This window comes from Ambystoma mexicanum, chromosome 3p, assembly GCF_040938575.1.
Source record: "Ambystoma mexicanum isolate Mex_15411 chromosome 3p, UKY_AmexF1_1, whole genome shotgun sequence".
Classification (NCBI taxonomy): domain Eukaryota; kingdom Metazoa; phylum Chordata; class Amphibia; order Caudata; family Ambystomatidae; genus Ambystoma; species Ambystoma mexicanum.
Window position 1 is genome coordinate 1,128,109,325 of NC_090925.1, and position 25,807 is coordinate 1,128,135,131.

Consider the following 25,807-nt stretch of genomic DNA (forward strand, 5'->3'; position numbering starts at 1 on the left):
GATACCAAACAACACTGGTATCCCGAAGAAAATGCCCACTTGCACCGGCAGCCACAGCCTTCCTGCTTCCGGAATCCTGCTCAGCGCTCACTGAAAGTGCAGTGCTCCGGCGCCGCTTCATTGTTCCGGAAAAATCACAAAGATGAGTAGGATAAATACTCCTCCATCCGCCCCAGAAGAAGTCATCATGCCAACCAACTCCAAGTACCCACTGTAAAAAGAGCCAAAGCCGGCGGCATTGGCTTCCCTCACATAGCACCTAAGCTCTGGAATGCCCTCCCCAACTCGCTCAGAGCAGAACCATCTCTGTATCTCTTTCGCAAATCCCTCAAAACCACGCTATTCAACTAACTCCACCTTCCCTTCACCCACTTCAGCTCGCACACATCTGATACGAAAAGTGTTCGACACAAAATGCTTCCTGTAATGAAAATTGCTTTGTAACCATCTTCCTTCCATTGTAACCAGACTATGTATGTATTCATGTAACAGCGCCACGATGCCCCCGGGCTGGCGTGCGCTTTAAATAAATCCGAATAAATAAATAAATAAATTAAATAAATAAATAGGAAGTCACGTGAAGAAGAGTGGGTGGGCCGTTCCTATGGTGGTCCGTTTGGCAGCACGTTTGTAACGAATTGAGAGCGTTTTCCTGGTGCTGCTTAAAACATGCACGTTTGTTTGACGATGGTGTAGGGGGCTGCTGCAGAGTGCTCAATTGTCACTGAACGAGTTTCCAAGCCTTTGCTGCAGCGTGGAAGAGATGAAAGATAGTGGCAGATGAACACTGGTAAGCGGGGAGCAGACGGTGTAAAAAGTTATGGGTACTGGTGGTTGGGGTTTAGAACAGCTCTCAAGGTCCCCATGGCTGTGCATGAGTGGGCCACCCAGTCCCGTATTCCCCCTTTCGATTCTGGGAATTTAACTCTTTCCCCTTTTGAAATTAATGAAAACTGCATGTCCCAGAATTCCAAACAAAACATGACTGGATGAGCGTCTCATGCATGCCCATGGGACTGGGGGAGAGGACCTGAACCAACCCTTCATCGAACAATGTGCTGGTAATTGGAGGAGAAAGAAGGGGCATTTGTTTCAGAGGGGGCAGTCGCGAGGCAGAGAATTGGAGTAGATGGGAAGGGAGAAAGAGGCAGTTTGGGGAGCTAGGGCAGTAGGAAGAAGGGGAAGCAAGTTGTTGGGGGATTTGGGGGCAGTTGAAAGAAAAGGGGGCAGTTGGGGAGAAGCGAGTGGGAGGTAAAGGTGCAGTTGGGGGGAGTAGGGTCCTGTTGGCGGTGAAGAGGGGTGTGGTGCTGTTGGGTGGAGAAGGTGAATTTGGGAGTGAAGACTGAGGGGCAGTTGGGGAGAAGAGGGGTGGGGTAAAAGTGGGAGAGTGGGGGGAAACGAGCAGGTGGGTGAAGGGTCAGTTGGGTGAGATGAGGGGGTGAGGAGGTAGTAGGAGATGGGAAGTGAAGGGGCATTTGTGGGAGAAGGGGGGCAGCTGGAGCTAAGTTATGAGACGGGATTTAGAGAAGATGAGGGGTAGGGTGTATTTGGGGGGGAAAGGGCACAGTTGCGAGGAGAAGCAGCAGTTGGTTGAGATGAGTAGTGGGGGAGATGGGAGTGCCATTTACAGGGAGATTAGGACAGGTGAAGGAGATGAGAGGTGAGGGGGCAGTTGGGAGAAAGGGAGGGTGAGGGAGAAGGGGGCTGTTGGGGGAGATGAGGGTTTGGGGGAGAAGGGGTCAGTTGGAGATGTGTGAGCAGTTGGGGGGAAGTGGGGAATTTTGGGAGGGGGAAGGGGCAGTTGGGGGAGATGTGGTGTGGCATTTAGGTAAGACGGGGACAGTTGGGGAGAAAAGGAACATTTGGGGGAGGTGAGAGGGTAACTGGGGGCTGGGGGGAGACAAGGACAGCTGGGCTGGGGAGAATGGGGGCATTGTGGGGATAAGTGGGTGCAGTGTGTGTTGGGGCATGTGGTTTTGAATGGGGCTTTGGGGGAGTGTGTGTGTGTGTGTTGGAGAAGAATCATTTTTGGTAAAACCAATGAACAACTTTAGAATGAAACACAGGTGGTTTAATGTATTGCTTCAAAATGTATGTCACATTCGATATGACTGATTATATTAATTAATACTCAAGAGGATTTTGAAAAATTGAGGGCTCTGACAGGGCTGCCACTGCAGCACAGAGGAGGTAGAGGCCCCCTGCAAGCTGTCTTTCTAGTGTGAATGCTCATAGGGTTACCTGATGCCCACCCTGCTGAGGTAAGGAGGCCACTAGAAGCAGCAGCAGGGCCCTGTCTGCTCCTTGGACGTTTCCAATACTCACCTCAATGACAAGGCACCTTGAGGGGCACTGTTTCTTCTCCCTTCCTCTCCTATTGATAAGCATCTGTCCTACGCAACGCCAACCCATCTTGCGCTCCTAAAGACCGTTTTGCTCCCCAAACTGTCTCAGCTGTTCTGCCTCTCTACACACTGGACTCTTCCCAGCCTACTTCAAATCTGCAGCTGTCCTATCCTTGTTGTAGACACCCTCTGCTGACCCAAACGTCCAAGCATACTATCGCCCAGTTGCTATCCTTCTTCACTATTTGAAAAGTCCTTGAGCGGGTGGTCTTTGATCGGTTCACTTAGTACCTTGAGGTTAACGGCCTTGGAGATAGTCCTCAGTCTGGCTTCCGTAGTAAACACTCCAGAGACATTGCCCTCACACAGGTCTCCAACTTTCTCTCTAATGCTCAACACTCCAAACTCTCTGCTAGACTAATCTTTTGGACCTCTTTTGACACTGTTGACCCCTCCCCTCTCTCTCTCTGACATTTGCTTTCACAAATCTGCTCTTGCCTTCACCTCCTATTTTCTGGAAGGTCGATCCTTTTTAAATCTCTTGGAACTCACAAACCTCTGACCCCACCTCTCTCCCCATCAGCGGCCACCATCGATCAATCCTTGGACCTCTGCTCTTCACCCTCTATACCTCTGCCCTAGGAAGACTACTCATCGTTTGGCTTTCACTATCACCTTTTTGCTGAAGACTCACAAATATTTTTATTTCCCTCCTTCACACCAGCCACCTCAGAATCGATTGCAAACTGTCTCACTTCAATTTATCACAGGATGGCTCTCTGCTTCCTCACGCTGAACTTTTCAAAAAAGTCCTCTTTCTCCCAGCTTTCAATGCCATCTCTACCCTACTCTCTCTCCTTCGGACACTGCTGCCCCGGGTATAACATCAACAAAAATAGAAACGTGAAACTGGGGGAGAGAAAGGTAGCAATAATCACATCTAAGAACCGCCACTCTCTTAACCCCCTCCAGCCTCTTCCAATCTTTCCAGGCCTGAAAATGTGCACTTGGCAATAGCCATTGGCTAATGGTATTTGATTTTGAGAGTAAAAAGTGTGTCCTGTGTTTTAAGTGAAAATTGAGTGGGCAAGTCACCTTTTATGCCTGGCTAGTAGCTTGAAATTTGAAATGTATTACCCCTGTATGAAACACTTCACAATCAAAGCCTACCAACATGCCAATACCTCCATTGACCCTAATCATTGGGCAGCTACAACTGCATTGTGGTTTGGGTGCCTGATTAGGTGCTACAGCATCTCTGTGGTGAGTAGTGTTCTGGTGTCCAGTGCAAGTTGTGTTCCTTTGGGGTGCCGGGGAAAGGGCCTTGTCTCTTGAGTTTGAGTTTTAAGTCTTTGTTATGTAGCATTATCGTAATGTTGGAGGTCCGGTTCAGTCAGGGATCAAGAAGTGTTTTAGCTTTACGTTTCCTTGGATCTTGGAGTTCCATTATTATAAAGTTTTATGGGTATTTATTGTTTATCCGTCAAGCTTTTAATACGCCTTCTATGCTGATGTTTTAAGTTAGGAGGTAACATTCTGTTAACTTTGTGTGCAAGCAGGGTTGCATTCTCAGGGTATCCCATAGTTTGAACGACCGTAATTACTTTGAAGTAATTTAGTACGAAGTAATCCCTTTGAAAAAATATATGTAGTTGTTGGTTAAGGGTTAAAAGGTGGGGAGGGGTTTGGGATAGAGGTAGTAGTGAGGGGGAAGGAGGGATGGGAACCCCCAATCTAAAAAATAATGATCGTAGTAATTACTACGAAGTAATTACTGGCGTTGAAATGACATGGAACCATGCTCCGAGAACAAGAGGTCTAGGATTTTTCTTTGCCTGAATTGTGGCAATGATAGCCACCTGTGCAGATAGCGAAGTGTTTGAGTACAGTAGCTAATATTTAACTTTCTTTTTGGTGCCTTTTGATGTTGAGTCTGGGAATAGGTTATTTTGCTTAATTCGAAACAAGGCCTGATAGTGGTCTGGGCATGGATAAATTCCACGTGAGGAGCAGGGACACTCAAGAGGCCGTTTTCCCTCTCAGTGGAAAGCAGGACAGAATGGCAGTGAGTAGACATCAGGTAAGACTAGTGTAGAGCCAGTGGTCTGGGAAAGGTGACAAGACGGTGGGTTTCAATAAAGTAGGATCAATATCCAATTAGGAGACAGATAACTGGTTAGGGTAGTTAGGTCTGCAAGCACCCGCAAGTGTGTAGTTGTAGAGCGATTTGGTGTCAAAACCTGGTTGGTTTAGTCAGACATTTGTAAGAGAAGTGGAGTGGCATTGACACCAGGCATTTACTTGAGGGGTTGTCAGTTTTTGGTGGCGTTTGCCATCCTATCAGGAGAGGCTTGGTTGAGCATGCAAGCAGCTGTCACCTTTTGGCCAAGCTTCCCTTCATCTGCATGCCATGGTGTTGTAAAACAGTAGGTGTGACATGTTATATGGATATGGATCTGGTGTTCTCTTCTCAGCTCCAGTGTATTGTGGGGTACATTTGGCACAGTCGTTGGGCACTGGTCGAGGTCGAAAGGTGTCCAGATCATGTGGTCAGGATACTTGCTGACCTGGGACATTTAGGCATTTTATTTCCTAGTACAGTGTTTAGCGATATTTCTCCTCAAATAGGTTGTATGATCCATTTTATTCTGGGGCATAATATATCTGATGGAGCCATTTACTAAAATTGCTTCTACTAGGGATAATTAATTAGTTCAAAGCACCCACATTTTGGACTGGTAATAGCATATCCATTGAATTGCAAAGAGGAACAGTGCTTCTGGAAATGGATCAGATGGTTAATGCTTTGGGTTATTCAATGGATTCTTGTGAAACACAGTATTTGAAAAGTAGGATTTTTGTTTTGTCAATAGGTGTTGGAAGTTGCCACCATTTTCCAATCAAATGTCTGTGGGTGAATGTGAATCCTCCAAAGCCAGCACGAAGGAGCTTACATGTGCCTTGTACAAGTTCTTATGTGTGCACACCATAACCTTTTCATGATTTTAACATATTGATCTATGGGCTTAGCGTGAATTATTTCATCGATTTAGAGCTGTTATTCATCTGGAATTTCTTTGTTTTTTTTACGCTTTATGTAGAATTTGCGAATGTGTCTGCAAGACAGTTGGATCATCCTGCCTTCAGCAGTCCCACTTGTTCATGTTTGCTTCTCCATTATACTCAACCTCCAGAGATCTGCCAACATTGCTGCATGCTCGTGCAGTAGAAGATACACTGATTGCCGCAGCCAGCACACCGGTGAGATTTCTTGGGGTAGCAGATCCGTTTTATCTCTGTACTTGTGTTTGTGTCCAACTGTTTGCAGCTCTGTCTGTTTGTGTGTGCATTTCTGACTTCATAAGTGTCCATGTGTCTAACGAAGCCTGTGACTTTTTTCTGACTACCCATTTGGGGAGCTGTAAGTGCTTCAATCTTCAGTCTGTCATCTAGCGTGTCTGCCCCCACTAAAAACAGAAGACCTTCCCCTTTAAAAGTTTGGTTAATGCTAACAGGAGAAAAGAAGAAAGAAAAACGGCATAGCCTCTTCCATCACATACTTAGCATTTTGCTGAATTTGATACATATTGTTTTCTTGTTTCTACAAGGTCTTAATTATGTGCTACATTGACTATCGCTCAGGTGCTCGTCTGCGATGGTTGATTTTGAGATGGGAATATTGGGGCTACTAGATTAGAGAGAGCTACCTTATCAGTTAAGGTGCATATTTCTAACGTATTGAAAAGTGATAGTTCTTCTGTCCCATGCATGCTTCTAGTCACAGCAGACTTATCTAGTTTACAGATGACGGTAGGCAAATGGGGATACACAGAACAACATAACTATGCACAAATAAACTGGTCATCAAAGTGCTACATCATGTAGAACAAGCTGTTGTCCCTTGGTTCACATAACTCGTTTCAGATTATCAATAACTTCCTGAACAGCCAATTGCAAACAAACAGAAATGGTAATTTTTTACTTTTTTTTTTTTTTTTTTTTTTCAAAATCTTTTTCAAATGTCTTTTTAGCTAGGGAGTACACGGATAGACTCTGGTCTTTGTGACCCAAAGGTTGTTGGAGTACCTGAGTTAGTTTCCTCTGAATGCCTACAGAAAATTGTCTGGGAGTTATGACTTTCCTATCAGCCACATGGGGAAAGACCAGCAGCGTGTTGAGGGCCAGATACTTTGCCCTGGTCCTGTTATCCTTTTATTCATGGTTGAGTCTCATCCAAAGGAATGGCTTGGATCCCTCTCTCCTTTCATTAAATGACTGTAACTGCTTAGGCTCCACTGTCTACATTGTCACCTAATTGCTTAATTCATGCAATGCAAGTCAGTTACTTTATCACCCTGAACTTGCCCACCTTAGTAAGGCTTTTTGGACAACTGGTGCTTGGACCCTCTGTATCTGAAAGATAATTAACAAAACTAAGGAAGGACCCTGTCCTTTTTAAGAATTTAGATTTTTCCTTCTCAGACCAGAGGCCTTTGATTTTGACTCTGGATGGGAATGGCTTTTTTTTCTTTTCCCTCTCCTTTTCCCATTGTATCGCCAACATACCTCGAAACCTAGCCAACCCTTGGCGCAGAGACACCTCTGTCAATTGGACTTGCCTTTTCCAGTCTGCAGAAACTCTTATCAAGGGAGCGTTTTGACATTAAATAGCCAACAAACTATCTGCAACTCTCGAGCACATGTCGCCATCCCACATTTATAACCGGTTATCATAAATCTCAACACACTTAAGATATCATGAACCATATGAAGAGGAGGTTGCCCTTAAGGTTGTTTTCTTTCTTCTGATTTACCCTGTCTTGTCTAATTAGGAGCTACATATCTCTTACATACATCCCTGATCACACGCTCCTTCTAACATGTTTAATTTAACCCTAATTTGTGTTCTGTTTTGTTCACCCATTCTCCCCCAACTCACTCTTCTTTCTTCTCTTTCCTCCCACTGATTGCAGTCTGGTTTTAACACCCTGGTCTGGGTTACAATTCGCTCACCAACGGATAGGTATTCAGCGCTTGAAGACCCTACGGTGATGTCTTGCGCAGTATAATAGCTAAATAACATAACATTAAGTGGCTCATCTACACCTTTTATATCCTCTGTCTCATTTATATCCTCCGTCTCATATCCTTGTCTCACTGACAGTATATGATGACACCATCCATTCCCCTACACCTCCCTATGTCATTGCAATGTTAAGGCTTATCCACTTTACTAATTATTTTGTAGATGCTCTTAACTGACCAGCTGCTGAGCCAAAGACAATTTCTTCTAATCATGGTTGTGTGTGGTGTTTAAGTGCCATTACCAAGCACTTCCTTGGTATGGTTATTGATCTTTCTGTTCTATTGCAGTAGGCCAGTCTATTTTCTTACGAAGTATTAGCTTTGTAATCTGAGCTCATTAGTAGTTCTGTTGTCTGTTTGGTCATTCCTCCATCTTTGACTTCTTAATGTTCCCTCTGCTTACATTCTTATTATTTTGCAGAGCCCTCCATCTAGGGTGGTTACCTTCCCTTGCTCTTAATATAAGTGTAGCTACATTCTGGCATTAGAGAAGTCAATGCCAAGTGGTTTGACAGTCTTTCAGTGTATCGCTTCAGTCCTTACTTAAAGCATCTGCTTTGTATCATTAAATGATCCATACAGACGTTTATTACTCAATTTAAATATTGCTTTAGACCTAATATCCAGAATACTATCAATTCGCACCTGCAGTGTGTGCAGCAGCCAGTCGAGCTGCCTAGAACGGAGGGATTTATCACGGGTGAAATCATGCGTTTCAAGCGGTCAGAGAGAAGCTTACAAACTTCCACTGGATCTTCAGCTCCCTTCTGCCACACAACCCCCAACAATTAAGAAAAATTAATACAAATAAACATACTTGCCACCTCTGTAACCCTTTACGGCAGGCCACCTCTGTATCTTTTCTGTCTGCTATAGGCAAGAGCGTAGCATCATTTCCCTCTTTTGATGGTGGCCATTTTGTTTGTGGGCTTGTTTGGGCGGGAACATTTGCACTCTCTACACAAGACATGCACCATTTTTGCTGGGGTGCCTATGGTTATAATTACTATGGTTATAATTACCTAGATGGCTGGCCGTCCTGTCACCTATCTGAGGCCTGCACAAAGTGGCACTAAGCAAGTTGGAGAGGTACATAGTGCATATTATCTGTCCCAATGATTGCACTTAACAAATTGGTTACATTTTTGCCTTTGTGCTTCCAAGCCAATTTTTACCACACGCCCCAGCACACTGATTCAACAAGAGGAACCTAATGCTGATACTAGTGCCATCTTAAGATTAGCTCCTGTGAAAGGCCACCATAGATGTAGCAGTTTCTCTGTGTGCCAATCCACATCGCAAGTTGTTAGTGAGCCCTGTCGCTTTAAGACGGAGACAGGGGTCACGTGAGGGTGCATGACGTTAAGTTAGTATGCAGTTGTACATTAGTAAAGCAAGACCTATATCTTCCCTCTGGTGTCACTTCATTTCCTTGGGCCGCATAGGCCTAACAACTGGCAACAAGGTGGGTTCCGTTGTGCACCAGAGTCATCATCCTTTCCGGCAAGCGAGTAATTCCACTGCGCTGTGCCCGCTCCAGCAGCCGAATCCAGGCTGCGCACCACACACGCCTGGCGATCCCTCCGATACAGCAAAGCTCGATCCCGGGCCTCCTTCATGCACGCAGCACTCGTGTTTCACACTGTTGGTGCAGTGTGACAAGCTCCATTCCTTTGCAGCGCGGCAACCTGCCAGCGGCCGGCCTCCTCCCACGTGGGGCACGGCGGCGAATACGACTACAGCAGGTGGGCGTCCCCTTCACCCTGCTCCATCCCGTGAGCCCGCCAAGTGCTACATGGCTCCTCAGTAACTCGCCGCAGACGGCTTGCGTGGGCCACCCACTGTTTGGCCTACCCACGTGGGCCTAGCCAGCCCCCACCTGTACGAGCCTCTAAATTGAGACAGGCTCCACCGTCGGGACTTCCTGGACACTTGAACATATGCCCATCAACATTGTGTGCATTACGTTGCACGTTTACTCCCGAGGGCTATAAAACTCCCACGTGCCATGGATACCAGCTTCCAGGACCTGCTGGCTGCCACCAGGGGCACTGCTAACACCCACCACCCACAGAGGCACACACCAGAGAGCGCAGGTGCTCCAACTACTCCAGTCGCCACTATGAGCACACAGCCCGGTCCTGCGCTACAACCCCCTGCCATGCCGGACCCACCTACCAGATCCACAGCCACTGCATGCCGCCCCCGTTCTCCATGACCGCGCAGGCAGACCAAGGCCTGCGGTGGGTGGAACGGCTAGATGAAGGCAGCGGGTGAGGAGAACTCTACAAAGTTACATAAGATGCTCCTCAACATCGCTGGCAGTGAGGTTAAGACGCTCATTAAGACTATTTACCCCCCCACCCCCAAGTCGAGCAGCCTAATTTTGTGGCGATAATATCAGCCCTCAATAAAAGCCTTGTGATTGAGCCCAATAGAGACTACGAAAGGTACATGTTCTATCAGTGTACCCAAAGAGGAGGAGAGACAGTGGATGAGTTCATCACTCGTCTGCCAGTAATGCTTTCTCGCTAGATGAAGCAATACGCCTGAGAGTGATTGAGGGGTGTCTATCCCAAACACTCAAACAACTGCTGAAGAAGCCACTCTCCATCGACTAAGTCGGTGAAATGGCCAGGATCTTCGAAAGGGTGGATGTACAAGCAACCCAGATGTCGGGGAGCGCCACAACCAAGCAAGACCAGGGTGAACTTATTGTGGCGGTGCAGCCGGCCAACCAAAGACCCGGAGACAGGAGTACCTTAGGAGGTTACCAGACAGTCCCCAGAACGCAGAGGCAGTGCTACTACTGCGGGATTGCTTTCCTTCATTCAGGGAAATGTCCCGTGCTCTCCCGGAGATGCGCCAACTGTGGCAGAGACGGCCACTTTCAGTCAGTCTGTAGGGAAGGTAGGCCTTTCCCCACAATGCGCATGCCACCCCCATCACAGTACAAGGCGTTCAATTGGACCCCGCAGAACCCAGCATACCAGTAAGGGCTGAGACGATATGTAAGGGGGGTGGAGGACCACAACCCCGGAGACTATCCACCCCCCCACCCCCAAGAGTTCGAAACCTACGAGCAAAGCCCACGTGTCGGGGACGAATACGATGGACCACCACAACCACGCCAAAGTCAATATGTGGCAGCAACCCACGGATTGGAGTAAGAGGGTGACCACTACGACCAGTATGCCCAGGACGAATATGTTAATCTCATTCTGGATGACAGAGAAGCGAGGGAGGCACCCAGGATACCTGTAGAGATATGTGGTAGCCAATTCTGCTTCCTGGTCGACTTAGGGGCCACCGTGAACAGGAATTTGAATGCCTGACAGGCCAACACTGACCCAAACAGCGTCCTAAATCTTCCAATGGGGAGCAGACCGCCCCCTGCACTCCATTTGGCACTTCAGGCGCCAGCTCATGCACAAAGGACTGTCCGTTACCATAGTCATCCATGTGATCCGAAGCCCGACCAAAGGGAGATGTCTACTGAGTTACTGCACTGCGTCTGCCTGAGACTCGGCATACATGTCCATGAGGGTGACACCATCCAATCGACTGCTCCCACCAGCGGCACAAAAGAACAGGTCTGCACAATATGGCGTGGACAACCGTCCGGAAGCCCCATCACGAAAGACACGATCCTGACAGTATTCCCGCTTCTTTGCAAAGGACCGGGGAAGATGAAAGGTCCCCCGTCATACTGCAAATACACATCAGTCCCGTCTGTCCCCCAACATCCGAGGAGAGTAGGTTTTCACCTACAAGCCGCAGTGTTGAACAAACTCAAATCAGTTACTAGATGATGGCATCATCGAACCGGCCATGGATCCGACCCCGTGGGTCTCGCCGTTAGTGATCGTGCTAAAGGAAGGGGGACGACTGAGACTCTTGTGTGGACATGAGAATGGCCAACAATGCCATCCAGAGAGAATGACAACCAGGACCACATATTGAGGACATGATCACCCAGTTAAACAAGGCGGTGCTCTTCTCCAAACTAGACCTCAACCAGGGCTATCATCAGATGGAGCTTCATCCCGAATCAAGGGGCATCACCACCTTTGCAACCCATGATGGCCTATTACTCTATAAATGCCTCAACTTTGGCATCTCGTCAGCGGCTGAGATCTTCCAGGAGGCCATCAGACAGATCAGATCGGTGTGTGGGGCCCTGAATTACAGTGACGATATCCTCGTTTATGGAAGGTCGCAAGAGGAGCCCGACACAGCTTTGCTTGCAACCTGCGCAGCTGTCCAAGGAGTGGGCTTGACACCGAATATTGACAAGTGCTGATTTAGTAAAAACAAGCTGAAGTTCTTCAGGGAAATTTTCACCGCAGACAGCATGACGCTGGATCCCGACAAGTTCTCCACCATTTTCAACCTTCGAGAGCCATGCCAGGTGGCTGATGTTGATCGTTTCTGGGGATGGCAGGCTACTGCGCTCGTTATATTCCACACTACGCCTCCATCACCGAGCCGCTACGTCACTTGCTGCAGAAGGATGTCCCGTTCGCTTGGTCAGCCAAATGTCAGGAGGCCTTTCACACCATCAAATTGGCCCTGGAGACTCCCCTACTTTGACCCAGATTGGTACACTGAAATCGTAGTGGATGCAAGCCCAGTGGGGCTAGGAGCCATACTAGTTCAAACAAATGGAATTGACTTTCACCCCAGGTACATTGTGACCTATGCCAGCAGATCATTGGCCCCCACTGAGTCTGCCTACTCGCAGGCCGAGAAGGAGAGCTTGGCAGCCGTGTGGACATGCAAGCACTTGCACAACTTGGTGATTGGCAAAAGGTTCACCCTCATTACCGACCATCAGGCTCTGTTGTCATTTTTTGGAAACTGCCGGACCAAAATGCCTCCCAGGATTGAATGGTGGGGCATCGGGCTCCAAGAGTACGATTTTGAGATCATCCAAATAACCCAGCAGACAATCTATCGAGAAACCTAGTGGGCAAGCCGATGCCCAGACCCATGGACAGAGACTACATTAATGATGTGACCTCAAACGCACTCCCCCCAGCTATTTCGCTTGAAGCCATCGCATCAGCCTCAGTGGCGGACCCCTCCATGTACTGGCGATCATCCTGACGGAGAACAATGAAGTGGAGGGACTACGGCCACGCCGTACTGAACCATCCGGGGGTGTGCAGGGATGAACTGGAAAGACTTGCCAAGGTGCACACGGAATTGGCTGTAAAAGAATACGATACTCCTGAGAGGGTGCAGACTCGTCATCCCAGTGACCCCCCCTGAGCAGAAGTTATTAATACGGCTCATGAGGTGCACCGAGGCAAGGACAACACAATAAGGCAGCTCCGGTGTCATGTGTGGTTCCCGTTCCTGGACGCAATGGCCGATCGATGGGTGAGAAACTGCATAGCGTGCCAATGCACAGCCAGTGCAGAGGCTCCGGTCCCAATCCAGCCAACGCAGATCCCTGAACACCCCTGGGGAAAAGGTGGCTGTGGATTTCTATGGTCCCCTCGAGTCGGGGGAATACCTTTTTACTGTTCATAGATGAACACTCTATTTCCAATTGTGAGGAAAACAACATCCACAGCGTTTGCTCATGTTGCCGCGATCTTTGATGAGGTAGTAAGCGAGTCGGGGATCCCTGGCACCATCAAGTCCGACAACGGACCTTCAGTGTACACGAGTTCGCAACCTTCGCGAAGCACATGTGCTTCGCCCACCAGATCACAACTCGCTGGCCACAAGCCAATGGAATGGCCGAGCAATTTATGACTTCAATCAATAAAACTCTACAAAGGGCCTGCATTGAGGGCGCTGACCCGCATCAAGCGCTCTGTCGACTACTCAGGACTACTGCAACACGCCCGACGACGCAATAAATAAGACCCCAGCGGAACTAATGATGAAATATCGAGTTCATACCCGCATTGAGGCACCCCATGGGTCAACCATAAGCAGACCAATAGGTTATAAGAAGAGACACCGAGCGGAAGGAAAGAGCTTGAGTGGAGACAGACGAAAGGTGTCATGAATAAAGCTTCAGGCTCAAGAAGATTTGTGGCCCCCTTTGTTGTTCGCAAGAGAAACTGTGCTCCGACAGGTTCTGGCCCTTTAAGACGAGGATTACCAGGCGCATGGAAGTTGGCTTGGCAACGCTGGCGTCCTGTCATTTCTTCATTGCCCCGCCTACGGCGTGCTGCTAGCGTGTTCACGTGATCACTATGCGCTCACGTGATTGTTTAAATAGCGCCGCCAGGAATCACTCGGTGCTTCTGAACTTCCTGGTTTCCAGTGGCGTTACTTTGTATCATTGAATCTTGTGTACCTTCCCTTCCTTTCCCTGCCCATTTTGGAACTGCCTTCCTGTGTATCGGATTTCGGACTGTCCCTGGATATTGCCTGTCTCCTGCCTCCTTGGTGTTTGAACTGTGTTTGATCTATTCATTGTACTGCTCTGACCTCGGAACGTCCACGGATTTCGAACTAGCCTACGTTTGTTTGCTTTCTGGATTGCTACGGACTGCCTTTGAACTGCCTTGGTTTACGGATACTTTGGATTTTGGTTCTGGATCTTCCTTTTGGATTTGAAACTTTGTGTGTACTTTGAACTTAAGACTGCCAGTGAGTCCTGCTTAGGCGTCCTCGTTCCGTCGGGGTAGTTTCTGTTTGGATTCTCTGCATTCCTCTATGGACCCTCGAATCATCATTGCCTCAACTGCTCCAGTACAGCTTCCTTCACGGTAAGGGTGTCTTTTGAGTTTCCCTTTTTGTAATCATTAGCCTGTCAATTCCAGTGGCTAGCATTTATTGTTTCATTTTCTTCTCCACAGGGGTAAACTGGTAGATTGGCTGGTTCATTTCTTTGGGTTTGACAGTGTTTAACTCAAAGGTCAGTGTTCCGTTATTCTTTGTTCACACTGTATTACTGTTACGGATTGTGGATAACTTACGTCACTTTCCTTATAGTCGCTTCCAGTCTACCTATACTCCTGTGTCGGCGCACCTTATCCTGAGTACTGCAGCCATCCTGGTCTTCGTTTGGCATCCTATCTTTTGGCTACTAGATCGCACTGGTTGTTCACTTTCAGCCAACGGGGTATAATAGTCAGAAGAATTCTTCGGCTACACTACGAGGGCAATATTCCCCTGACAAAAGGAGAGGAGCTAGGCCCAGAGAATTTCACATAGGGGGATGAAGTGCAGGTGCAGCAGACATCAAAAAAGACTTCTCGATTTGCTCCGAAGCCGCTTCATGTCACAGCTATCAAGGGAACCATGGTAACAACCATGAACGCTGAAAAGGAAGTGACAGGAAATCGTTTTGTTCAAGCATGTTGTCAAGAGAGAGGATGAGAGACCTCTGCTTCCTGATCCGGAGCCTTGTGAACCTAGGGACGATTTGTGGATCCCTCGGGGAGAATCCCGTCACCACATGGCAGAGCCAGCTGACACTCCCGGTCCGCCCATGGGTGGCGATACAAGTGCATGGGCACAGCGAATCATCAGGAAACCGCTTCGCCTATTCGAAGAATGGTAGGTGGAAGCAAGGACATTTGTCCAGGGTTGTCAGTGAGCCCTGTCTCTTTAAGACAGAGACTGGGGTCACTTGAGGGATGACGTGGGAGCGGGCAGGAGTTAAGGGACATTAAGTTAGTTTGCAGTTTTACATTAATAAAGCAAGACGTATATCTTCCCCTCTCGTGTCACATCCTCATTTCGTTGGGCCGCATAGGCCTAACACAAATTACCATCTTTCCAGTGGTGGGGAAAAAGATGGCCACTTTACAAACTGCAAGACGGCATGCGTTGTGTATGTGATTATATGCCCATGTGACAAATATTACATTATAATATTACGTTGGCAAAACTAAACAGCCAGTCCACACTTGTATAAATGAGCACAAATCAAGAATTTGGAACAAGGTGATAACAACGCCTTTGGTGGCACATTGTTGCAAGCATCAACATACACCTGACGACATTCAGTGGTGTGTTATCGAGAAGATCGTGGCTTACAGAGGTGGGTCATTAGATGTCCTTATCGAGGCATGAACAATATTGGAGTTAAAATTCCACTTCGAGGGTCTGAGTGATCTGCTCGATTGGGCATTATTGATTTGATTGACCATATTATGTCCCCTGATGTATGTTAGTTTAGTGAAATGTACAGCAATATCATCAATCAGACTGCTAGATGCCCTCAGTATAGTGACTTGTATATATGTTGATAATGTATCACCATCAATGTGACTATTTTAGGACACTATCAGTTAGATAGCATACATTACTAGCTTGGCTTACTATGCACAGATGTAACATTATAGATCCATTATGTAACCTGGTCTCCTGCATTTATGTGGTCATCTAAAATTTGAAAGTGGTTGTCTAGAACATGTAACTTCTCCTTGTGCATAGACATTAGCTTTGCACATTGAACAAGTCCTGCATATCCAATATGATACCAATGCCTATAGGTAGCTCTCTTCAACAAATTGTTCCTTTTTTGGTTGTTACGGATGAGGTAAACATGAACTTTCTAGATAATGTTTTGATGTGTGTGTGTGTGTGTGTGTGTGTGCTTGCATATATATGTCACTGTCTGTGTTTTATGTTCTATATCAACTTGGATTTTAGACAAATCTATATTGTCGACAAAGAAATAAAATACTTTTTTAGATCATGATTGTGAGAAAGGTGTGTAACGGAAATAAATGATTTGGGGGACTGTGTCCCCAAAATAGATGACTTCAGTTATTTGCTTATAACTGAAATGTGTTAGCCACATGGCTTCTATTATGAAGATGTGATTTCATATATGTATTCCCTGGTCTTTGTAATTTCCAGGGACCGTGGTGTATGTTTTCAGCACACTGATTCTACAGGGCTTCTACAAGTGGAGACATCAAAAAGCAGCATCTCCACCTCCCTCCAAGAGCACATCCTCAGAAAATAGAGGGACACAATGCAAGTGACATCAGAAATAGGCTGCTTTTTTAAAGTTTAATCTGAGATGCATTTGGACACCGTACATGAGGGAGGGGGTGAAAGGCTCTGCCAAAGACTCATTCCATTTGGAATAAAAAAAATAAACTGGCAATAGTGGACATAAATCAAAGTGGATAGAATAGTTTTTTCTTCTGGGGAAAAAAAACCTCCAGAGCAACGGTAGAGTCGCAGCCAACAGATGATACTGAATCATGAGGGAGTAGATTCATTTTTTGTGGTGGATGGGCAAGTAAGCCACGCAGGGGGGGCTAGGCTGGACTAAAAGCAGTGGGCTGTTTCATCGCAGATGGCTACATTCAGTTTGATACCAGTGTCTGTGGCATCCCCAACTTGTTTTTCCAGAGTATGCCTCCTCTAGTGTCTCACTTACTGTCCCTCCACGTTTTAGCCCAGTCACTGATCGACTAAATCATAACCATTCAGATTCAGAGCCCAGAATGCCCATAGGTCATTTTTGATTAACCCCACAGACAGTCCAGCACTACATAGTAATGTATTACGTATTTGATGTATGGACATTGGCTGTAAAATGGCAGTATATTGTGCACATGATTCAAGCTAATAGAAGATATTTTGATTTTTTCCTCAATAGGTTCATCTGGCAAGTAATATGCCAACCACTTCTGCTCTGGCAGAGGTGGACCACAAAGCATTTTATCATCAGATAAGTTACTATTCTTTTTTCCGGATTTTAACTGCATTGCTATGTTACTGCTTTTGTACACCATGTATTGATGCACAAGAATAGCTGTTATTTATTTGTTTCATGTAGGTTAAATGGACCTGCCGACCAAGCATGCAGTTTTATGAAACTTCAACGACTTGGTGAGTTAAACGTGCCCTATTCTTTAGAGTCATTTTCCCCAATTCAAATACTGTTAGTATTTCAATTAAGACACTATGGGGCATCAAATCTAGCAACCCTGAAGGCAATTATCCTCCGTATCCGCTCTGCTTTCCATCTATCATTTTATTCTCATGTATCCATCCTCAAGGCTTAGTATTCAACTACCAATCCATGCACCCACCCGTAGAGCCATGCACCACCAATGTGGCCATCCACTCACTTCAACCAATCTTCTACCCACCCTCACATGGCCCGTCCAGTCCCCCTTCTTGGGTCAGGAAAATAGCACCGGATAGTCTGGTTTGGGATTGTTGCCTCAGTGTGACTGTGTGCAGTCTCTATTTGCATGAATTCAGGCATGGGATGGGGGATTGTCTTTGTGTGCAGGCATCACTTGCTTTGTTGCCTGTTTTACAGTATAGTTTTGTATTTTGAGCTACAGGCACACCTGATTGTATGGGGCACTAGTTCTCTGTGGCCTTAGATGGTCAGTGAGCCTCACCACAGTTCTTGTTAGGTTGACCAGCTGTAGAGGTTTTTTCTTGGCAGTGGGTTGTGTTTCTGTGCTTACAAAATGTGCATCACACATTATATTATCTCTGATTGGCTGGTGTGATGGAGGACTGGACCTCATCAAACGGGCTGAGGAGGATACTGTGGAACAAGAAGGCCAGCCTACCAGATGCTTTGGGTCAAAGCATTGAGTTACATGGCGGTGTTCATGCTAGGGATTCCCGATGCCATTTCTCCAAATCTGACTTCTCCAAGGGCAGATGAAGCAATGTAATTCTTGAAGGATTCTTATCCATTTTCCCCCTGGTCCCCCTTCCTATCATAGATCGCCATTTTTTCAAAAGCATGCAAAAATCACCCCAAACCCCATTTGTGGTGCTTGCTGGAATGGAGATTTGTTTAAACTGCTGAAGAGCCTCAACTCCACATGACAACAATCCAGGAAAATGCCCATCATGACCGGAGCATCACACTTGTTTCCTCGAGGCCACTCGCCAGTTTCAGTGTGAACACCAATGAGGAAAAGACTTACAGAAGCATCCTGGGCATCAGTAGTTCCCGGAGCTGCCAACACATAACCCACCTCTTGTGCATGCGTGCAGGGCTTCAATACCCCTGCTGCAATCCAACATGGCCCCCATGTATGTCCTTTGCTCCTGATGTATTGGGCGGAGGCCATCTTGGAATGGAGCCTGCCCCTCCATGTGCGCATTCAAATCGAACAGTTATGACCGCACACCCTCCCATGCCCCCCCTTCATATTCTTGGTTTGGGTTTGTTCGGATTGTCATGGTGGAAACTGGTTGCCAGTCGTGAAGTATGGACGTTTGACACCGGTTCCCAGGACCTATCTAGTACCCCATAGCCTTTCTAATCTACCAAGTAGTATAGTATTCCCTTTACCTTCTTAGTCTAGTATGTTTCATACTTGATATTCACGATCTCCATTAACCAGTAATCGGGGGAGGTCTACAGGTTTATTTGCGTGTGTTCGGTTTAACTGGTTTGAGTAATGCATGAAAGACTGGGTAAATGCAAAGGGTAGGCGTTCAGGTGAGACAAGCTGCAGCTGGACTTATTAGTATGGTGATAGAGTAAGGACTGATATATCAGGGGTGGAATTTCCTACGGCCCTTCATCTGTATGTGTTTCGTTGCTAACAACCGATCTCCTAACTGGTATTTCAAAGCAGGTGCCCTTTTCCTAACTGCACATTTCTTATGTGTGTCTTGTGTGTTGCCGAGTTTGTTTAGCTTGTTCTATTTGTTGAATGGTTTCATGTAAAGTTGTGACTGCTGCCATTTCAAATGAGTTGGGGGGAATCATACACTGAGATATGTGGGTGCATGTCATGTAGGAAATAGAAAAGTGTAAACCCAATGGAGCTGTGAGTGGTGGTGTTGTAAGCATATTCTGTTAGCCAGAGCAGGTCTACTCAGATAAGGTCAGTTTGAGCCAGCATGCAGGGCAGGTATTGTTCCAGACTAACATCTCTTTCTGTTTGTCCATCCGTCTGTGGATGGTGACTAGTGGACAGACAGACCTCAATCTGTGCTAGGGCACAGTAATGTTTCCAGAAACGGGACGCAGACTGGCTCCCCCGATCCGAGATCAGTACGGAGGAGAACCAGTGTGGTCGTACAGTATGTTGCAAAAATGTGTAGGCAAGTGCGGTAGAGTTGGGTAAATCCTTCACATGGTTTGAAAATGAGGTGTGATTGGAGCTTTTTAGCTCCAGCTTGTGGTCTAGAAGAGCCTTGTTAGCTTAAAACCAGCCGTTACACAGGAGCTATTTTGACCTCCTCAGACCAACTGATGCCGAACAAACACAACTATGTGATGTGAATTTAACTCTGTGCATTTGGAACAATCTATAAATTAACATTAGGACACATCTATAAGGCATTTAAAGTATAAAGGGTCCTAAATAATGTATACAAAATATAAGTTTGTATTTTATGTGGAAGTTAGATTTGCAGAAAGCTATGTACTAGCTCCTCGTTCCCTAGTGGTAGCTCCTGGTTACTGCTTGATACCCAGGAGCTGCTTACAGCTCCTGCTTATCCACTCCTAATTTCGAGCCCTGCCTTCATGGTGACAAAATTTGCAATCTTTGACAGTAGATACACTAATATTGTGTTGTACCCATGACTGCACGTTAAGTCAGTGATGAAATCCAGTGCACCGTGTGCCACGGTGCTGGTTGCACGGGAATGGATTGTAAGAGGCCTTGTGGTTTTTGTCTTTGAGATTTGTTGGGTGCATATGTCGCAGGTCTGGGTGTATTGATTCACGTCTCTTGGTAATGTTGGACATCAATAATACCGAGTGTTTTGATGATTCCTGGGTGTCCTTATCCCGCTGGGTTTCCAAGAACAGCTTCACGTTTAGACTTCAGCTTCTGAACAAATTGGTGAGAGATCCCCAGATGAACACATCTGTCCCTCATTCACTCAGGCTGAGCCAGGCTCAGTCAGCCATTCGCACATAAGGGCAATCAAGCAGGCAGGCACTCAATCGGGCTTGCATGCATTCAGCTCATTCACTTTACCCAGACACCCATAATGCATATTGGTCACACATTCTAGTCGCACAGGTCCCACCCCAAGAGTGTACCCACAACATACAGTCACTGGGAAGGCTCCGGCAAGTTTGGCCTGGACTTCCCCCACAATACCATATATGGTTCTTCCACCCAACAGCCAGTCAAGGGAAGAGACAAGGTCAGGGCTTCCCAGGACTTTGCAAAAAACAAGGTAATGGCCAATAGAAACCAAGAGGCCCCAGGGGCCACCTTACTTTCTCTCAGGAATCCACTGATTCCTATGGCAGGGCCTGGGTATCCCAAAAAAGAGGATACTCTGAGCTCCTGTCATATCAGCATGAAGCTGCCACCAGTCCATACCCTGCTCTGTGGGCAACACACAGGTGCCCAAAAACATGCAGTAGGGGTGATTCCTGTTGAATAGTAACACTTTTACATTGAGTGTTCCAATTTAAATAATATCCATATTATGCTAAGTATCCAAGATACTCTTGTGCAGAAAATAACACAACACACATAAGGGAGGACAAGGACAGAGAGGCCCTGTCCCTCCAATGCATTTCCAGCACCACACTTGGGATGACTTGCTACTTATGCCAACATCATCCCTATTTTAGAAAACTTTGTTCCTGATGATTTTAGGGTGACTTGCTGATTACTTCAAGAGCATTGCCGTGTTTGTCCCTGATGAATTTGCTGATTACTTTGGGTGCATCACCATGAAACATGTTTGTTGTTGATGATTTGGGCATGACTTAATGATTACTTCAGAGCATTAGAGTTTGTAGGATGATTTGCGGACTCATACTGGTTGTCACTGTTGCACTTGTGCTGAATGATTTTAGAATGCTTTGCTAAGCACACCTTTTTGGTATTCTTTGTAATTGCATGTAAAAAGCATAATATGGGTATTATTTAAATTGGAACACTCTATGTAAAAGTGTTAAACTATTCAACAGGAATCGCATTTAAAAAGCATACAATCTATTCCAAGATGGCGGCTCGATAAGGAGGACGTGCAGCGGTGCACTCCGTCCCCCTCCAGAAGCCTTAGTATAAAGCAGCACGATCCACGCGTGAATGAGTTCCCCTACAGCCCTCCCCCATGTATACTGGGGGAGTGCGGATATCGGAGGTAGCAGAAAGCTTGGGGCACAGGTGGTGGACATCCATCCTCCCTGAAGCAGCCCCGGAACGTGGGAGCACCGAGACCTGCAAAGTGGCGCCGCAGCGGAGCACCGACCAGGGAGTAGAGTACCATAAGGGGCACCCCCGCCTCAGGACTCGCGGACCGCAACAGGGGGTGACTGCTTGGCCCCAGGGCCACGAGGAGGGAGTGCAGAGTACCCGGGGAGTCCCTCCCCCACACTCGGAGCAGGACAAAGACCTGCCAAACGGTGCCTGGCAGCATCCGCAGGCCTGGGATCAACGCCGGTGCAGCGGAGAGGACCAGGAGAGGAAGCAAAGTACACCCGAAGGCCCCTGGGAAGTGACGCATGCAGAGGGGCCGCCTGGCAGCAGCTTAAGCAGGTGCACGGCTGTCTGAAGTGCACACGGGAAAGACACGGCCTGGAGAACGAGGGAGGGCCCCCGCCCCCACAATAACTGTACACTGTTGACACCGGCGGACGCGCTCTGTGCCTCCACCAGCAGGCGATTCTGAAGCCCAGAAGTGCAGCGAGGAGAGAGGGAGAAGAATTCCATGTGGAACCGGACGCCCTTGCCCTCCCTAGGGCAACGTGGCCCCCAAAGAGGCTCCGGGAGAACCACTCAAGCAACAAGAGTCCTCCATCATCCAAGAGAGGCCCGGATCAGCGTACAGCAGTGCGTATCGGCCCGGCAGGTGTCCCTAGATGCACAGACATGCACGCTGCGGGCCGGGGCAGCAGATACTCAGTGTTTCCAGCTGCCATAGACTGGCCCTCATTCAAGCTCACACGGGCCCCTAGGGCACAGCAAACGGGAAAATGTCTTACCCCGACCATACACCCACCCACAGGGTTTGCTCCCCCTCCCTGAACCCCTCCACAAGTTAACTATCCTAATCGACCCGCCGGTGGGGGCCCTGGCGGGCAACGCAGCACAGGGAGATAGGTCGGGACATAACCCGTCCCCTAATGAGCTAACAGGATATCCAGCACAGGCAGGGCTAAGGGGAGAGTCTGGGACAGCCAAGCAGGCGCGCACCCCTAAGAAGCGCTGCTGCAGACCCACATTGTCAGGAAATTGAGGAAAGACGGCAGGACTAAAACAAAAAAAACTTCCTATACGCCCAGGGAGGGTTCCTTACAGCGCTGCTGGTCCAGAGAAAGGGAAGGGGCTCCACCCCCAACAGCACAAGATCAACCACAGCCGTGGCCTGAGAGCCTGAATACGGCATCCCCCTCAATGAACGCTGCCAAAGAGGTCATGGAGGCCTGTTTTCTAGAATTCACAAACAAAATGACCCTAGCGTTCCAAGCCCAATTCACAACCTTTATGGGGGAAATGAATATCTCTGAACGAAGGATGGACATCAGAGTTGGGGGAGCGCACAGATACTACTTAGAGGGCCCTTCAGGAGGTGGTGGATGACACCCAGAAGATGGACATAGCTTTGGAAGAGCTGGCAAGAGCCACCCACAACTTAGAGCAGCAATGCGAGGACCTAGAGAATAGGTCCTGCAGATCAAACATCCGAATAAAGAATCTGCCAGAAACGGTATCGGACTCGGACCTAAACAGCACGATCACTCGCATATTCAAAGTCTCAAGGATAAGGACCACTCGGGCGACATTCCGATAGAGTCCACAGAATCGGCCTCAAGTTGGGGCAGAGCCAAAGGGAACACCGATCCAAGAGCACCACTAGCAACGAACATGGAAACACCCACGTAGATGATTAATCTCCTCTCGCTGAATATACAGGGGCTAAATACCCCAGTAAAACAGAGAAAAATAGAAAGGCTCTAGCGCATCACACACCAGACATCATAGCACTGCAAGAAACTCACATCAGGAAAGAGGACTCTCATAGATTTAAACTGAGGCGGTTCACCATAATTGTACAGGCTAACGCAGCAAGCAAAGTTGGGGGGGTACTAATGGGAATCGAGGCAGGGCTTTCGGGCCAAATCTTTTCCACCTAAGTAGACATGGAAGGCAGATATGTTTTCGTCAGATTTGAACTAGATAACACCACACTTACACCGGCCATGGTATATGTCCCGAACTCCGGACAAGACAGGTTTCTTCAAACTGTACTAGCAGAACTTGAGGGGTTTGCACAAGGGGAGATCATGCTAACAGGGATTTTAATCTAGCGTGGGACCCCCAAAAGGACAGAAGCGCCACTACCCTATGCCCGCAAACCCCAACGACGCTGGCCCTCCAGAGGAAGATGGAACACCTCGCACTCCTAAACATGTGGGTAGCGCTGAGGGGGACCGATCCCGGATTCACTTTTCTACTCCCATGTCCACCAAACCTTTTCCCGCATTGATTACATCTGGGGAACCCCAACTCTGCTAGGCAGAACTCGCACAATACACACGCTCCCCATCACCCTTTCGGCCCACGCACCAATCCTAGTGTCGATACACTCAACGCCCCCGACAGGGTCGCTGTCCGATGTGACCCTACGAGCGGACATAGAAACAAATAGGGGCATATTTTGAACAAAATGGAGGTTCGGGGGTGGCAGAGTCGATGACCTGGGATGCCTTTAAGGCAACTCTAAGAGGGGAACTCGTTGCCTAGTGTGCTCAATGGCGAAACCAGAAGCCCGCCATGGAGACCCAACTAGAAAACGACCTACAGGACATAATGGGGAGATTGATGCATAATCCAGCGAGAGCGCTGCATAAAGAACTCCAGAATATTAAGGAGCAACTGAACATGATTCAAACTAAAAAGGCAGAATGGGGTCTGCTAGCACTCAGACACAAAAACTTCATACACGCCAACAAGGCAGACCGGCTGCTGGCAAGACGGCTCAAGCAGAAGACAGCTGCCCACACGATCAAAGGGACAATTGCCCCCCCGGGGGATAAAGCTCACTCTGCTCCCAGTATCGCGGCCCAATTCGCTAAATTTTACGAGAACCTCTATAGATCTGATAGCATGGATGAGGAAGCCCAATTGAACTTTCTCAGATTGATTACCCTCGCCAAAATATATACAACAGACTGCAATGCAATGGAGGCAGATATCACCCAAGAAGTTCTCCATGCATCGAACACCTCCCCACGGGTAGAGCTCCCGGGCCAGGCGGGTTTACCCCAGGGTTCTACAAAGCCTACCAGCACATCCTGGCCCTAAACTAGCGGTGCTATACAACACATTTGCTTCCTCTGGAAGTATCGCCCCTACTATGGAGGAAGAAAAAATCCTTCTATTCCCCAAACCAGATAAATACCCCATGCAATGCGGCTTATACAGGCCAATTGCACTGATAAACATTGATGCCAAAATGTATACCAGAATTCTGGCCAGTAGGCTAGAGGGCTTACTACCACAACTAATCTATCCCGATCAGTCCGAAAGACAAATGCATGACAACCTCAGGAGGGTGTGCCACATCCTGGAAAAAACGCAGAAGAGAGGAACCCCAGCGGTTCTCCTCTCTCTAGACGTTGAGAAAGCTTTTGACAGGGTGGAGTGGTCCTTTCTATTCAATACAATGCGTAAAATGGGTATAGGGCTGAAATTCATGGCCATGGTCCAACAAATTACAGCAACCCATCAGCGTGAATTCTGGTAAATGGGGAATTATCGTCCCGGTGGTCAGACAAAAGGCCGAAAAAATAATACCAAATGACAAAAATCTCGAAACAAAAATCTCGAAAAAAAAAATATCGAATTATTTATTTGTGTTTTTGGGGTCAGGTAAGTAGAATAAAAAATAAAAAATAGAAAAAAGGGGGATTGGGGGGAACCCCCCCATTTCGAAAAAAAAAAACGTCATAAAAAAATTCGATATTTTTTTTTTTCGGCCTTTTTTTTCCGAGATTTTTATTTTCGAGATTTTTGTATTCGGTATTATCACTATAAACCTATCGTCCCAGATAAAACTATCTAGAGGAACCAAACAGGGTTTCCCCTTGTCGCCCCTTCTCTTCGCAATTTATCTAGAACCATTCCTAGCCAACATATGTTCGAATGAAGACATAAGGGGCATACCATTTGGGAGGGCAGAATTTAAAGTAACAACCTATGCCAATGGCATGTTCCTCACCCAAGGGACGCCAGAGACTTCACTGGCGGCAGTGATCGACGATATTCAGAGATTTGGAAAGGTGGCGGGGCTGAAGGTGAAGCTAGCCAAATCAGAGTTCCTAAACCTGACACTGAGGGGGAACAACTTAACGCAGGCCCAACAAGCTTCCCAATTCTGATGGGTACACACTAGCGTCAAAGTATTGGGAATCCAACTGTCCTGGGCCTTTACCGGGCTAACTACCCCTCGCAGATCGAACAACTCAAGCAGCAACT

At 47.4% G+C, this 25,807-nt stretch overlaps 1 long non-coding RNA gene across 1 annotated transcript in view; it reads left to right on the plus strand.

Moving 5' to 3' along the window:
- The window catches only part of LOC138579827 (uncharacterized), a 66,565-nt gene that overhangs the window by 31,484 nt on the left and 9,274 nt on the right, over nt 1-25,807 (plus strand). The window contains exons 2-3 of the long non-coding RNA XR_011304139.1: nt 5,447-5,606; nt 17,023-17,255. This is a non-coding gene — a long non-coding RNA (uncharacterized lncRNA). The remainder of the gene's footprint in view (nt 1-5,446; nt 5,607-17,022; nt 17,256-25,807) is intronic.